This window comes from Pecten maximus, chromosome 9 (assembly GCF_902652985.1).
Source record: "Pecten maximus chromosome 9, xPecMax1.1, whole genome shotgun sequence".
NCBI lineage: Eukaryota > Metazoa > Mollusca > Bivalvia > Pectinida > Pectinidae > Pecten > Pecten maximus.
This window is the reverse complement of record NC_047023.1, coordinates 11,643,175-11,661,104: the sequence shown is the minus strand read 5'-3', so window position 1 is coordinate 11,661,104 and position 17,930 is coordinate 11,643,175. Positions and strand designations below refer to the sequence as shown.

The 17,930-nt window shown below is 39.2% G+C and overlaps 1 protein-coding gene across 2 annotated transcripts in view; it reads right to left on the bottom strand.

Moving 5' to 3' along the window:
* LOC117334608 (growth hormone secretagogue receptor type 1-like) overlaps positions 1 to 17,930 on the bottom strand; it is a 73,358-nt gene that overhangs the window by 39,574 nt on the left and 15,854 nt on the right. Inside the window, exon 3 of one of the 2 annotated variants that reach the window (XM_033894309.1) lies at positions 2,190 to 2,302. The gene's annotated coding sequence lies outside the window, so the exon portion shown is untranslated. The remainder of the gene's footprint in view (positions 1 to 2,189; positions 2,303 to 17,930) is intronic. The other variant, XM_033894310.1, reaches the window with a different exon arrangement.

Sequence of the window (17,930 nt, the reverse complement as noted above, 5' to 3'; positions counted from 1 at the left end):
CATGATGTTGTGAAATGCAAGCAGCTCACAATGTCAACCACAAAACTAAAGCTTGAGCAATGCATGGTTTAGTATAGACTGGCTCCCTGTCTCTAGAATATTAAAATTAAAAATAAAATTGAGCTTTATGATTTTGGTCACTAGGATATGTCTGATTCCTAAGTTTCAAACTAGGGGGAGATAATCTAGTATTGAAATTTAGTGGAGTAGTTCTAACAAAAAACTTAGGGGCTGGTGGCCAGTCTAGGTTTAGTACATTAGCCTAGGTTTCTAAGAGACATAAAGCGAAAATATATTGCGCGCTTACACGATGATTTACACTCCAGAGATAGACAATCTAGAGATTATCAAGATATCTTTGAAGTCAACTAGAAGTTGTTAGAATCTCGATCCCTACCGTGTTTTTTATTTCCTGGCACGGACGCATACTCAACACGTAACACAATCCTTATGCTGATCAGGTTTTAATGCCAATATTCCTGCTCATGAATAACACTTTCAAAAAGTACAAACATGCATAGATATTTAACTATCACCAATTATGCTAGAACAGTTTAGTAGATGCTACGCTGATGGATACGTCTAAGTTAAGCTTAAACAGGCTGGTCAAAACTGATATTGGCGACATGGGAGACCTTGACTAGCAGATTACTGATATCATTATCCTTGTAAAATATCCAAATCCTTAGCAACTCGCTAGTAATATATGGGGACAGTCATAATTAAAACATATAGCAGACAAATAGTAATTTGAAGAAATAATTTGAACATGAAATTAAAATAAATAATGATACATTCATAAAGAAAGAGTCTAAGCAGACATTACATCAATATCGTAATGAGGAAAACTGACTTTGATCACATGGTAAAACAAGATTTTAGATGGTGTCAATTAAGAATTGAGAAATAATCTGAAAACTAAAGATAAAAGTCGGCTACAGAATGTAATTCAATGATGTCTAGTGCCGTTGATCTGATACACTGACGGCAGTGACAAGGAAACAAGAACTTTGTGTTGTTTTTGTGAGTTTTTGGCATTGATCTATTTTGTATTAGATTCATACATAAAAAAAAGAACATTAACTGGAATTGATCAACATAAAGATTCCTCTATTTGATACTAAACACAAGTTCGCGGATATATGTCATTACACGGACCGGTGACTCATAACTACCTTCTCATAACGATTAATTAAGTTTATGTATACGTAGATCTGAAGTTGCATGGCGCCATGAGCCGTATTTAAGGAGAAAAGATCTTCCTTATGGTCTTATCAAGGACTTCCATCAATGTAGGTTTGTAAAGTGATTCCCTATTTTTCAATCTCAGGAGACGGAATGGTTTGTTAACCAACCCAACAGTAATAGTCAGTGTGTTAGAACAACTACATTGTGACATGGTTATACTCGTGGTGACACACAATCGATAGGTCGACAGGGGTCTGACCAATGTGTTCGAATAATGGTCCACTGGTCAATCACGACCAATTGGTCATTTGAGGAAGGAGACGAAAATTGTATTTAACACACAGACATATTCCAATGCTATAGATATATATACATATATATGCGACATTGACCTAATCTTGCAGCGCGTGACAATAATGTCATAGGTCTCCATTAGTTCAACTGGCAAATTTTAGCTTAGTTAGGGTTTGTCTCCATCAATTTTTGGGTCATCCAGCGAGAGTTCCGTATGCTATGGTATATTGATATACATAGTGTTGAAATCTGGGGATATTGCTGTAAATAGGCAGATGACTATTAGTCATTACCAGGGTCATTCTCCGGCCAACTGTGTGGTCAGAAAAATACATAATAGTTTCCAGTAGTCCGTTAAATGAGGCTAAACAGCCCGAGGTATGTACTGTATAAATCGTTAGGGTTTGGTTTCGCTATTTAGTTTAAACTTGTAAGTAATAAGTTTTCAATTTTATTTTGTGAATTACAGACATGATGAAGCCATGGAAAATTTTACAAAGTAGCAATTTTTTTCAAACCGACAATTTCCGTTGGAAATTATTCACAAGAATAATGACAGATTTGAAATGAATTAATTTCAAATCTAGAAAAACTGCTTAAAACCATAACGATTTTTTTTTATAACAGTACAATTTTAACCAGAACTCAAATATTTACTGATATAAGGTACAGGCCTAATAATTTTTGATGTTAAAATGATTACTCACCGAAACGCTTACAATTTAACACATTCCCACCGGAGCACAGATTTCCGTCACTTCTCGAATTATTCTCAACTGGCCGGCAATGTTAATGGTCGACGTCTGGCTCAAACCATCTGCTGCAACACAAATATCCAATTAGTTCAGAAAAAGCTTAACCAGTTTATACTGGCAATTAATGTACGTTGAAACCGACCAACGTGTTCTGTGTTATGAGAACTGACTACGGTAAAAGCAGATTGTATTTTTTTATCCTGGTTATAATTGAAGTACAACTACCACATAATGAGTTGTATGTCTTCTCATGCAATTTTAATAACTGGTTATGATTCGGGGAAAAAACAACTTCCACACGTACAGCGCATCGAATCCTGATGTCTCCCGAGAGCAAGAATACAGTGATAATATTTAGGGGATGAACAAAACCTCAATCATCTTGTCACTATGAAACAAGACTTGTCCCCGACAGCCAAATTACAGAAACTTGAGCAGCTTACAACATCCTCCTCTCATGATAAATGTCGATTCATTATAGCGCCGATTTCCACACTATATATGGTAGATTTTACTTTTTTTTACGTTTGTTTAACTTTCTCGAATCATAATCACAATTCGCCCATGGTGTCGAGAATGACAGCCGCTTGTCGGGATTGTAATTAAATATTCTACCCCGAGCAAAGATTGTGTAAAACGAATCTGAGCTTGTGTAGCCTTAGTGTTCACCGATGATGTATTTATGAATATAAGCAGACAAGGTGGCATTTTGGGACATGCAATTGTGTACTTAGTATATCAATTCAGATGTCTGAATGGCGGTTTCGTGCATCAGTTATAAACCATGGAGGAATGAAAAAATGCATTGTCAATCTTAGCTCAAGGTTATTATTGTGAGGTTTAGTGCCATGCGGCACAAAGGGGAAAAAAGGGTGAACGTTTAGTCCTTATAAGGCAAGATGAGATGGACTTAAGTCCTATTAAGGGAAGGTAGGTAAGGATATTTCGTTATAGAAACAGGGAAGGTTTCATATTCTCACTACATGAATACATGCGTATATCTTCGTTTTGCAATAAATGGATAGGACAGTATAGGTTTTCCAAAAAAAAACAAAAAAAAAAAATTATAGGGACAGGCGGACGGAATATTGTTCATCATAGTTATAGGGGATGTTAAGACTTTTATTATTACGACAGGGGAAATGATACAGTTTATCGGCTAACACGGATGGGAATCGTTTCGTATGTCATTGTAGCGACGGGGAAGAATTTCGTTATAGCAATATGTACGAATAACGAGAATTAGGATTGGAAAAGAAGGAAAAGATTTGGAGGGTTGTAGGTCTGGGATAGAAAGGGAAAGGTTAGGAATGAAATAGGAAGGGAAACGTAGGTCTGGGATAGAAAGGGAAAGGCACAAGTGGGATAGGAAGGAAAATATAGATGGGATAGAAAGAGAAACGTGCGGGTGGGATAGGAAGGGAAACGTACGGGTGGGATAGGAAGGGAAACGTACAAGTGGGATAGGAAGGGAAACGTACGGGTGGGATAGGAAGGGAAACGTACGGGTGGGATAGGAAGGGAAACGTACGGGTGGGATAGGAAGGGAAAAGTACGGGTGGGATAGGAAGGGAAACACACGGGTGGGATAGGAAGGGAAACGTACGGGTGGGATAGGAAGGGAAACGTACGGGTGGGATAGGAAGGGAAACGTACGGGTAGGATAGGAAGGGAAACGTATGGGTGGGATAGAAGGGAAACGGGAAACGTACGGGTGGATAGGAAGGGAACGTACGGGTAGGATAGGAAGGGGAAACGTACGGGTGGGATAGGAAGGGAAACGTACGGGGAGGATAGGAAGGGAAACGTACGGGTGGGATAGGAAGGGAAACGTACGGGTGGGATAGGAAGGGAAACGTACGGGTGGGATAGGAAGGGAAACGTACGGGTGGGATAGGAAGGGAAACGTACGGGTGGGATAGGAAGGGAAACGTACGGGTGGGATAGGAAGGGAAACGTACGGGTGGGATAGGAAGGGAAAACGTACGGGTGGGATAGGAAGGGAAACGTACGGGTGGGATAGGAAGGGAAACGTACGGGGGGGATAGGAAGGGAAACGTACGGGTGGGATAGGAAGGGAAACGTACGGGTGGGATAGGAAGGGAAACGTACGGGTGGGATAGGAAGGGAAACGTACGGTGGGATAGGAAGGGAAACGTACGGGTGGGATAGGAGGATCTTACGGGGGATAGGAAGGGAAACGTACGGGTGGGATAGGAAGGAAAATATACGTGTGGGATAGGAAGGGAAACGTACGGGTGGGATAGGAAGGGAAACGTACGGGTGGGATAGGAAGGGAAACGCGCGGGTGGGATAGGAAGGGAAACGTACGGGTGGGATAGGAGGGAAACGTACGGGTGGGATAGGAAGGGAAACGTACGGGGATTGGATAGGAAGGGAAAACGTACGGGTGGGATAGGAAGGGAAACGTACGGGTGGGATAAGGGAAAGGGGGATCGGAAGGAACTTACGGGTGGGATAGGAAGGGAAACGCGCGGGTGGGATAGGAAGGGAAACGTACGGGTGGGATAGGAAGGGAAACGTACGGGTGGGATAGGAAGGGAAACGTACGGGTGGGATAGGAAGGGAAACGTACGGGTGGGATAGGAAGGGAAACGTACGGGTGGGATAGGAAGGGAAAACGTACGGGTGGGATAGGAAGGAAACGTACGCGGGTGGGATAGGAAGGGAAACGTACGGGTGGGATAGGAAGGGAAACGTACGGGTGGGATAGGAAGGGAAACGCGCGGGTGGGATAGGAAGGGAAACGCGTACGGGTGGGATAGGAAGGGAAACGTACGGGTGGGATAGGAAGGGAAACGTACGGGTGGGATAGGAAGGGAAACGCGCGGGTGGGATAGGAAGGGAAACGTACGGGTGGGATAGGAAGGGAAACGTCGGGTTGGGATAGGAAGGGAAACGTACGGGTGGGATAGGAAGGGAAACGTACGGGTGGGATAGGAAGGGAAACGTACGGGTGGGATAGGAAGGGAAACGTACGGGTGGGATAGGAAGGGAAACGTACGGGTGGGATAGGAAGGGAAACGTACGGGTAGGGATAGGAAGGGAAAACGTACGGGTGGGATAGGAAGGGAAACGTACGGGTGGGATAGGAAGGGAAACGTACGGGTAGGATAGGAAGGGAAACGTACGGGTAGGATAGGAAGGGAAACGTACGGGTGGGATAGGAAGGGAAACGTACGGGTGGGATAGGAAGGGAAACGCGCGGGTGGGATAGGAAGGGAAACGTACGGGTGGGATAGGAAGGGAAACGTACAGGTGGGATAGGAAGGGAAACGTACGGGTGGGATAGGAAGGGAAACGTACGGATGGGATAGGAAGGGAAACGTACGGATGGGATAGGAAGGGAAACGTACGGGTGGGATAAGAAGGGAAACGTACGGGTGGGATAGGAAGGGAAAACGTACGGGTGGGATAGGAAGGGAAACGTACGGGTGGGATAGGAAGGGAAACGTACGGGTGGGATAAGAAGGGAAACGTACGGGTAGGGATAGGAAGGGAAATATACGGGTGGGATAGGAAGGGAAACGTACAGGTGGGATAGGAAGGGAAACGTACGGGTGGGATAGGAAGGGAAACGTACGGGTGGGATAAGAAGGGAAACGTACGGGTGGGATAGGAAGGGAAACGCGCGGGTGGGATAGGAAGGGAAACGTACGGGTGGGATAGGAAGGGATCGTACGGGTGGGATAGGAAGGGAAAACGCGGGTGGGATAGGAAGGGAAAGCGGGTGGGATGGAAGGAAACGACGGGTGGGGTAGAAGGGAAACCCGGGTGGGATAGGAAGGGAAACGCGGGGTGGGGAAAAAAGGAAGGGAACGCGCGGTGGGATAGGAAGGGAAACGTCGGGTGGGATAGGAAGGGAAACGTACGGGTGGGATGAAAGGGAATAGTAACGGGTGGATGGAAGGGAAAAAGTACGGGTGGGGTAGGGAAAGGGGAAAAGTAAAGGTGGGATAGGGAAAGGGAAACGTACGGGTGGATAGGAAGGGAAACATCGGGTAGGGTAGGAAGGGAACGTACGGTGGGATAGGAAGGGAAACGTACGGGTAGGATAGGAAGGGGAAAAGACGGGTAGGATAGGAAGGGAACTTTCGGTGGGATGGGAAGGGAAACGTACGAGTGGGTTTAGGAAGGGAAACGTACGGGTGGGATGGGGAAAGGATCGTACTGGTGGGATGGGAAAGGATCGTACTGGTGGGATAGGAAGGGAAACGTACGGGTGGGATGGGAAGGGAAACGTACGGGTGGGATAGGAAGGGAAACGTACGGGTGGGATGGGAAAGGATCGTACTGATGGGATGGGAAAGGATCGTACGGGTGGGATAGGAAGGGAAACGTACGGGTGGGATAGGAAGGGAAACGTACGGGTGGGATGGGAAAGGATCGTACTGGTGGGATGGGAAAGGATCGTACTGGTGGGATAGGAAGGGAAACGTACGGGTGGGATAGGAAGGGAAACGTACGGGTGGGATAGAGGAAAGTAAACGTACGGGTGGGATAGAAAGGGAAACGTACGGGTAGGATGGAAAGGGATCGTACTGGTGGGATAGGAAGGGAAACGTATGGATGGGATAGGAAGGGAAACGTACGGGTGGGATAGAGGAAAGTAAACGTACGGGTGGGATAGAAAGGGAAACGTACGGGTAGGATGGAAAGGGATCGTACTGGTGGGATAGGAAGGGAAACGTATGGATGGGATAGGAAGGGAAACGTACGGGTGGGATAGGAAGGGAAACGTACGGGTGGGATAGGAAGGGAAACGTACGGGTGGGATAGGAAGGGAAACGTACGGGTGGGATAGGAAGGGAAACGTACGGGTGGGATAGGAAGGGAAACGTACGGGTGGTAGGGAAAGAGATAACTGTCAGTGGAATCTATCTAGATTTATCTGTTTATATGCTCCTGAGAGTACGTTCGATTAAAGTTTCAACAAAGACTGCAAAATCATCATTAATTTAATTAAAAGATTATTTGAAACCCTGCTTCCAACATGACTACTCTTAATTAATTTCATAATCATTTGATCAATATTTTCTACTTGTTTTTAAAGTTATTTGTTACAGAATTTTTGATTGGTTTTGTGTCGTCCATCAGTACACAGCATCGTCGTCTGCTTCGTCGTGCTGTTTTACAAGCATTCCTTGGGGTTCAATGACGTTGTACGTTTTCACGAAACCATTAGCGCAAAATCCTATCAAAATCACTATATCGCATTAGCAATAAATAAGATGGCACTTTCGGCCTATTACATAACATGAGCGACGCATGTAGGGCTTTCTTATTGATAACATGCATTATGTGCTTTATGAGGGTAAAAGTGCTCGCGCCGTAGAGTGAACAGGGTATAACGGCAAAGTGAACAAAATGTGTATATATCTGAACTTACGATGTTTTAGAATGTGTCAGTTTGTTTGTAGATTGTTAAACAGTCGTGGTCATTTAAGGACACCCTCTCCTGTGTGTAAGCTTCACACATTGGTAAATATGTTTTGAGAGGCTGTGGTATTCTTTTTTGCCTCCTTTTGATAGCGCGAAACTGGTGCCAAATTACTGAAGTATACTGCCGATAGTCGCCAGCAGGACACCAAACCATACCACATGATACTGACAACGGGCGAACCAGCCGTCTCATTCTTGAATTCTTAGCACCTACCAGTAGTAGTATCTATCAACTTCATAGACTCTGTGTATATCTCGACAATGGAAATGTATGCAAGTACCGGAAGCCTAAGCGTTAGAAAATGTAATAGGAGGAAAGAGAAAAGAAGAGCAAACATAAAGATATCTAATTTTTAAGTAATATTACTTATGCATGAAGTGATTATCACTTATGTATTAAGTGATATTACTTACTCAAGTGTTGACTAAGTGATATCACTTAAACTTCAAAATGATATCACTTATTAAATAAGTGAGATCTCCTTTGCAAGCAATATCTGCTGTGCGTTATGATATTGGATGTACACAAAAAATGTATCCGTTTTTGTGTTAAAATGTACTTCAGGTGGCTGCATTGTCATTACCGCGGTTCACGTTTAGAGAACCTGGTAGAATCTAGTTATATTTATTATCGTGATTAAACATGAAGAGTATTTCAGTATTTCATGTGGTTACATTGTCATTACCGCGGTTCACGTTTAGAGAACCTGGTATTATCTAGTTATATTTATTACCGTGATTAAACATGAAGAGTATTTCAGTATTTCAGGTGATTACATTGTCATTATCGCGGTTCACGTTTAGAGAACCTGGTATTATCTAGTTATTACCGATATTAAACATGAAGAGTGCCGTCAAAGATGCAGAAGAGGCCCTTTCAGATCATGTAGTCATTCTACCTCATATGTTCCCAATTTCAAATGTTTAATCTCTTCACGGTATGCGTTATTTTATAGATACTACGCATTACGAGTTTATCATATATACTTGCCTTAGCTGTGTTGGTTCAGCATTCAAACTTTAATACTTCAAATTCCGAAAGCTGAGTGTCGTAGGTCTAGCCGACAAAACAACAAATTCTGAATTGTACATATTCCGTATATTGAATATTGGGTCAAATTCCAAGAGCTATTCTATCTATATTTCTTGGAAGTAAGCGAGTTCTGTTTCAGAAACAAACAGATCCCTGATAAAAAGACGTTGCATTTAGATGCATTTTCATCTGCATATTATTTATATATTCTTTTATCTATTAAAAGAGAACATTATTACGATTGAGCTCAAATATATACGATATTCTCTGATGATCATTTCCACCGCTGTTTACTCCGAATGCTACATTTTCCCTCTTTACAATCAAGACATTCCATACAATAATACAAAAAGATTCCAAAAGAGATTTGCTAATTCCCAAATCCATATTTAGATTTTAGTATATGTGTGTCTTTGATTATTGTGCACTTTTTAGAGATACATTGTAGAAGGTATTATACGCTGAAGACAACATCAGACATTTCTTGAGTAATAAAAGAATGTATTATCTTAGTTTTACGCGATGTATCCGAGATATATTGAAAGTAACTCATAGATAGGGATTGAATGGATTTTTTCTTTATTTTCTTGGCGGCTATGTTAGCGTACCTCGGAAGATATGTAGATAACCGCTGCTATTCATAGACGCCATTGAAAATAGGGGGGGGGGGGGGGGGGGGGGGGGGCTTCTTTCAATTCATATATTTTCATAAGGGTGAGAACACAAATAAATAAATTAAGAACAGAGTCATTTTTAATTTTTTGACTTTGGATAACTATATACGAAAAGATGATGATTTAATGGAACAGCCGGCGATTCCGCCATGTTTGCCATGTTTACCATGTTTTTCCACTCAGGAATTTCCAGTCGATTTTTTTTCTTTTGCTTTTTATTTAAAACAAAAATACATCAAATACAATAATTCGTGCTAAATTATAATTATTTTATGTGAATAGATGGCAATGAAAACACAATTTACGTAAATGAAACGTGGACGTATCGATATCCAACTGTTCTAATGTATGGAAAATCGGCACGTGAAATGATGTTTTCATACTGAATTTATAGTGTTTTCATAGTCAAATATTTGTTGTTTTCACTTGATATGCTCATATAAAGAATCAACACTCTGAATGTAAATATAGTATATTGAAAACAAATATACCTGCGCCGACTGTCAGAAACACAGATGGTGTTTTTTTTTAAGTTTAATTATGTCCCAATTTGATCAATCCTGACTTTGCTATATCCTTTTTGAAACAATTGAGATATTTTTAATACTAATAATATTTTACAAAATATGTTTTTAGATTTAGTGTATTATGTCAATGCAATAGTCAAGGTCATATGATGATTAGAGTTCGCACAGCGTCATCACACTGAAGTACTCAGACACGATCTTTGAGACATCAAATTAAGCCCCAAAGTTTTACAATTTTTAACGTTTTAATATTAAAGATTATAAGTACCATGCGATTTTCTTTTCTTTAGATACTTAGTTAAAGGCTCGCCGTTTGTGTGACAAACATGTATTATTACAATAACGAAATTATGTCTATTAACCATATAATTACAAAACATTGTTCTTAAAACAAATGCATAGTTTTTGGTGCCAAGTGTTGTTGATGTTAAAAAAGATCGATAGCTACGTGTATGGTGAGTAAGAGATTATACATGTGAAAGTTGGTCTTTACACTTAAAAGCAAGGCCTGTTTGGTAGCGGCCGATACCATCCCTCCGTATTAACAACACTAACGCCATCTGACGGATAAAGTGCTACTCATAATCCAATGATCAGAATCATATGTGCTCCTGAACGTTGCATTTTTGATTTTGCATTCAGTGATACATGAAACTTGTGTATTATAGCCTGGGTGATTTATATATCCAGAACAATGAAGATAAAGTTTCTTGTGCAAACTTTATATGCCCGACAGCAACGGCACGGTTTGATGTTATGAGCTGAAAGGGAAATGGCTGTCTCGATAAACGGTAACACTGTGTATGGGTGTGAAGGATATTTAATTATTTTCACCAGAAAGCAAAAACTGATTTGTTGATCAGGACTTTATGGCGGAATAATTTGGTGATATAATGGCTGTAATCCCCTCATGGTTACAAACACACATGCAAGCATCTCAGTTTCCTGTGTATTTTAATTTGTCAAGCACATCTTGGTCCGTCCGCTTGTAACATGCTCCCTCATAGTAGAAAGCTGTCGCCGTTCGAACCTCTGGACTAGGCCTAGATTTGCGTAAACACTTTGTTTTTCTAAGTTTCAATCAATAAATCGATACTGTCAATCATTGGAGGTTGGCAAAAACATGTAAGCGTTTGTATTAGCCCGAGAGAGCATTGATTAATCAGACATAGGTATGGGTGTTAAAAATGCGTCTGTGTTCAAACTCAAACATTTCTAGTGTATGGAATACAAACAAACAAGTAATCTAAAAAAAGTGTTCCTTTACACAAACCTGGTAAAACAAATCCTAAGTACTTATAAACCTCCCATTGCTATGCTTCTAACGTGATTTGGATTGAAGCCTGGATTTTCCCACGGTTATTTAGTAAGGATGAGAATAATTGCTACAGTAAACACGAACAGAAATTTGAAATAAACTATGTACAATCGATTGCGATCCGCAGATATAATGCTCAGAAAACAAGAAAGATAATGTTCGGTCCAGTGTCAGACACTTAGGTGCGTCCGTCTATCAATAATATATTATCTTTTGTGGATTGTAGACGTTAAACAAGAATAACATTGCTATTGATATTACGCTCTTCTCAACCGCGTCACAGTTTTTTCTCTTATCCGCAATGACGGTTGTACGATTGTTGAAATATTATGTAAGAACTAAATCTAATGTCCCCATTGCATGATCGCAAGAGGCGACTGAATTTGGAATCTTATCTTGTTTATCTTGATACTGCCTCCATTTGGCCTGTAGCTGAACGCTCGCCTTTCTGAGGTGAACGATTCGGGTTCTGTCCCCTGGTCGAGACATACCATATATCTAACATGAAGCCTATCTGGATATTTTAGTGAAAGGGTTAATCATTTCAAGATATATTAAAGATAGTTATCGCACTTAGGAAACTGACTCTGAGTATCCTTTATTAACGAACATTTAGATATTTGGTTCCAAAATAAGGCTGAAAAGCACACAACATTTATTACAAATTAACCTCTTTTGTTCGGTCTCGCACTATTGCCTCGGGGCAAAACGCATGCTACTCTCACATAATAGGGGTTGTCCATAAATAACTAAATCTGTTTTGAGACGTTAGATAATACTAAACAAAATCTAAATATAGAAGAAAGAAATGAGTATGAACAGAGGCGGAGTGAATGGATGGCTTCTCGGTGACTTGTTTATATTAAGTGTATACCAATTTTAGGTAAAGACCAGTGCAACAATGTATTTATCATAACGCAAATTCATGGGAAAATAAACAACAAACAATTAAATCAGCTTCCCTATGATTTGGATCGAATGCACGTTTATTCACTGTGGAGACGGTCATGTGATGTTATTCAATACACCCCAATGACGCAATGACATTAACTGCTGTTTGGACGTTATACAATACAAACAGAAGCCTCGATAACCTTATTACAAGTTTATTGATAGCATTGGCGAATTGATCAGCTGCTGCTTCAAATGCATCTTTTATTGTCTACAGTTTCATTCTGGACTAGAAACTATCGCTGTTAATTGTTTCATTTAAATATAAATTCACATGCGATAAATTTGTGCTAATCCTTCCCTCGCGGTCTCTGGTTTATTTTATTGCAGATAATGTATTTTCATTGGTACCGTTTCCCGTTACCTTCATATTGTCTGTGCTGCCCTTGCTTCGACACTTCCGTAATTTAATACAATGTAGCCTTACCTGATCATTTTTCTTTTGCAATAACTCCTCGTCATCACTGGACTTTCTATAGTTAATCGTTATCATTGAATATCTCTATTTTATCGTCATCATTAGACAATTTCTATTTTATCGTCACAATTGGACTTTCTCTATTTTACGTCTTCATTGGTCTATCTCTATTTCATCGTCATCATTGGACTTTCTCTATTTTATCATCAACACAAGGCTATCTCTATTTTATTGTCATCGTTGGATTATCTCTATTTTACGTCATCACTGGACTATCTCTATGTAATAGTCATCATTGTACTCTCTCTATTCTATCGTCATCATTGGACTATCTCTATTCTATCGTCACCATTGGACTATCTCTATTTTATCGTCATCATTGGACTATGTCTATTTTATCGTCACCATTGGACTATATTTATTTTATCTTCATCATTGGAATATCTCTATTTTATCGTTATCATTGAACAATTCATATTTTTTCGTTGTTATAGGACTTTTTATTTTATAGTCATAATTGGACTAGTTATATATTTTCACATTTATTTTTGAGTTCCATTATTTCCTTTTCTTTAGGTTTTTATTGTGTTCAGATTCTTTAGAATAACTCCAAACCCTTTTCCATTCTGAATAGAATTCTTATGACTTTTTTCAATGAAAAAAATAATACAAAATCTGTGTCCCAGCCAAAATCAATAACGACACGTGTTTGTATGGGTATAGTGTGAGAATGACTGTTTAAGTGCTCTATCAATTTTGTATAGGAAACGGAAAACTACAAAACACAAAGAAAAAAACACTTTTATCATGCAATCTGGTGATTACACTTACACAATGATCATCGTTCAATTTCATTTGAATTAATGAAGTTGTAAGTGTTGGACATGCAAGTTTCGTGTTACCCATGGGACCTTATCATAACATATATCGATACTTTAATTATAACAATATATTTCATTATACAGACTATAAATATTTCACGACCTTAAGCCTGTTTACACCGTTATGACTGATTCTATTGTAACGTAGAAGCTGTATACAGTGAGCAACAGAAAAATGTGTGACTTGGGATTCAGCATAATGGGATCAGTATAATTATGACGCCTGACTTCATCACGGAATCTGGTAAATATGACACGGCACTGCGTACATGAAGAATTATACGTTAATGGTAAATATTAATACCTAAATATGTGTACCTTAATATGACAATTCCGAGTATTTAAACACCTTAAGTTAATACTAGATCCCACTTCTACGATTCATACGTTAAACATGATCATTTTAAAAACAGTGTGTTGCGACGAGTAGTTTGAAGAACTACATGTACAATGTATAGATTACTGATAGTGAGCCGAAACTGCCATATTGTATAGTACGAATACCAAGAATGTCTTACTGTGTACCATCTGTATGTAATACTTTTACCCATAATGCATTCGTGTGAAAATATCTGTTTGCTATTCCATGGATAACGTTGTACAGTGTATTTATTATGTCCCCCTAGGTAGCATTGAACAGTATTTTACTCCGAATACCCTACTTTGGCCCTATCTATATGCTATACTCTTAGTATCGATGTAAAACACTAATACCCGTAATGCCTTACTATGGCACCATCTGTATGTTATCCCCTTGGTTACGCTGTACAGTACTGTTTCCCAGCATGCATTATAATTGAACAATCTTCATGTCACCCCCTAGGTAACCTTTTAGAGTACTCTTTCCCAGAATGCATTGCAATGACGCAATCTGTTTTCATCCCATAAGTAACATTGTACAGTATTTTCACCCAGAATGCCTTACTGTGGTACCAACTGCATGTTATCCCATGCGTACTGTTGTGCAATACTGTTACTCAAAAAAATATTTTTGTAGTACCATCTTTATATTATCCCATTTGTTAACACTGTGTTGTTGTTTCTACGGAACATGCTACATATACTACCTCAGTATTGTAGAATTCTGCTATTTTATCTCCTATACAATCGTGGCATATGCAATTGTTATTTGATCAGGTATTGCATATGATGCTGCATTACGCTTTTTGCTCCATCCTTTGTGTTCTCTGTGTCACGGGGGTCAACAAGGACACACCAGTTCATCAAAACAATTACTTATTTAACATGAAAGTTATCGTATTTCAATTAAGAAATTATTTGATTCAAGACAGTGATTATGCTAACAATCGATTTATATATCGGGCAGACCATCACTGCGCCATTGAAACGTTCTTTTTTCAGAACGCTGATGTGGCGCAGCGGTATTTCTGGCTAGGCGATTTGGTGCCGTAGATCGTGAGTTCGAGGCACGGTCAGGGCACGAGTCAAAAAGTCTTCCTTCGTCATTTGTGTTACTGTGTTATATATATATATAGATATATATATACATACAATAACCGTATAACATCTAGTGATAGTATATGTGCAGCAAAAACCGGCTAATCCTCCTCCTCGGCAGCCGATCTATCCTCAAGGTGGGGTTCGTGCGAGGATTTAATCCTGATTTATACGCACGTGGAGCTCTCACTACAAATCAACTCAACTAAGGAATTAGATGTGCATGTATGGTTCAAGGGATGAGGCATAAAACAAACAAATCTCACATGGCAGGTCTTCAAAGGCCAAGCAAATATCTGTCCCAAATACTGTTTCATGGATATTTGAGATTTTAATAAATCTAGATATACAATGTGTGTTCAATGAAAAATGTAGGTACACTGTATGTACAATCCATTATAACATGCCCCTCCCAATGTTCCCATCAGCAGCATTATTGTGATTAGCTTAAAACACCACAAGTGCATTCTAATAGGTTTGTTTTTAAACCTTAACTTTACCTTGGGCTGTTCTTAATTTATAGTGGTAATAAATCGAGCAAACAGCACGTCTGAAGAAGCCCCATAAAAAGTGTCCTCGTTTTTTTCTGCCAGACACGCGGAGGAGCATGTGATATCACTACGCGGTGTATGATGTTATCACAATCTATCTCGCGTGTAATCTACGACATAGTGAGTGGAAAAATTACAAAAGATTATACATGTAGTTATTTCTATATCATATTGAGAAGCATTTGAATGTTTAAAATAATTTGTTTCAAAAAACCTTTGCAATCGAGGTACATGTACATTTTTGTACTGGTGCATCATATTTATCTTTGTTTCTTGTGGTTTTCATCTTAGTTTATTGATAGTTGACAAATAAAGCTGCTCACAATATAAAGAGCGGTTCAATGATGTAGGTATGACCCTATTTGTAAGCATGAAATACGCTCATACAAAATTGTAAACAAAATCGGAAAGCAAACTTAATATCTATCCAGACACAAATGCGACCTTCTTTTACAAGGGAAATACGACTAGATGTTCTACGTCATCCAGGCTCGTCTGGTTCATCAGAAACATCTAGCTTTTAAATCTGTGTTGGTTCTAGTTATTTCATATTATCTTAACTTCATAATCATGAAGCTAACGGCGAAATCTACTACGAAGAGTAAATTAAGCAATTCTGAAAGTGCGATTGAAGATACTGGTGGTCTTTCAAATGTCTGACCTGATATCACCTCTAATGCATTACCTCATATGAAAACAAACAAGTCTGCTTGGAGAGATACACAACCATTTCCCTACGGCATACCAATAGTCTGGTGTCCCCCTTTTGCCGTCAAACTCAACACATGTAATGTCAACCACGGGTTCAACGAATCGTTCACACGACTTCGCCCTCTGTACAAATTGATTTTGGTCCCGTCGTGTTTTTTTAAGAAAATATACTCCTAGAGAAACGTATACATATGGTAATGAGAAACGCTCGTTGCTTTTTATTTCTAATGAAAATGGATCGTTCGTTTTGCTTTGCATGGAAGTGGAACGGTGGAAAAAGGATGGTAAATATATATTAATCTTGACATTTTCTTCAAACTGTATTAATTACTCCCCCTCCTCATCCCCATAACCGATAGTGAGGTAGTTAAACCCCATAGTGCATACTAGTACAATATCACTCAAGCACAAATTGTGAAGATCTGCATGGAGCAGTGAATCGCCTAGCAAAGAAATACTGTTACAAAAGTCACCGTTATGGCTTTGCTCTTACGTCAAGCAAGAGTATCTGTGATATTATCTGCAATCTTAAGTAAATAAATCGGCCGTATTTGTTTTGTTTCCGATAAATCTACACAACGATCGCAGAACATACTATTAAATATGTCCTGTTAATTCAAAAAGTCCACCTACAATTATGTAGCTGTATGATCTTACATTATATCGCTCATTTTGAAATCCCTCAGCTTTCAGCCAGCGGAAAGGATATAACGGAAACACGTAGGTCAGCATGTGCATTTAGCAGATAATTGTACAATTGTACATTGTAATATCACGCCAATAGCTCTGTTAAAGTGTGTCATGTCTTTTGTCTGTCGAAGGAGACCGACTGATCAAAAGTGTTTATTTTTTCCGTACAGCATTGTGTATTTCACTTGTATAGTTGTCTTGACAAAGTGACGTTTGCCTCGGAATTTGACACATCTCTTTCTACTCACTGACGTATTTGCTGTTCGGCTTAAACAGACGTTATTTGTAATATCAACCAAACGCTTTCACGGTATTCTAAACACTTTATTAATTAAGGCAACATGTGGAGTGTCGTTTTAAATTTCATATTACATATTTTAGAAGCCATGCTATTATTAGCACATCCGTCCTTATTTTTAATTGTTTATACATGTAAAACAAATCATTTCATCTCAAGGTTAAGTTAATAGATGTTTGATAACCCCTTAGATTTTGTGTACACCTTTTCAGTGTAAGTAGTAGTGTGTTTCTACAATTTTCGGGTCAAGGTATTTATCGCAGTCAAAGACAATGTATATTTTAGTACACTTGGAATTACTATTCTAAGTATTGCGTATGAATAACCAAACTGGGACTTAAAAGGTTAGCAATAACTATTTAAACTTTAATTGTATACTGTGTAGCGATCAAAGTTCGCGGTTTCATAGTCGGACCTAATTCGTGGGTAAATAATTTCACGTCCCTACAGCTTATTATTATTTTGCAGTAAACACTTCATTATGTGCATGAATATGCATTTGATTGTACATATAAATATTCGCAAGATGTTTATTTTCGCGCTTTATTGAATGACCGCGAATATAGTGATGTTAAATCTCCGCAGATATTACCGACTAAACAGTAATTGTATGATCTACAAATCTAGCACTATTAACTATAAGCAAGCCACACACTTCTTTTATGATTAAGTTACTAGATATATCTAATATCGAGTCCAGCTCAAGTAAGGTACATGTCC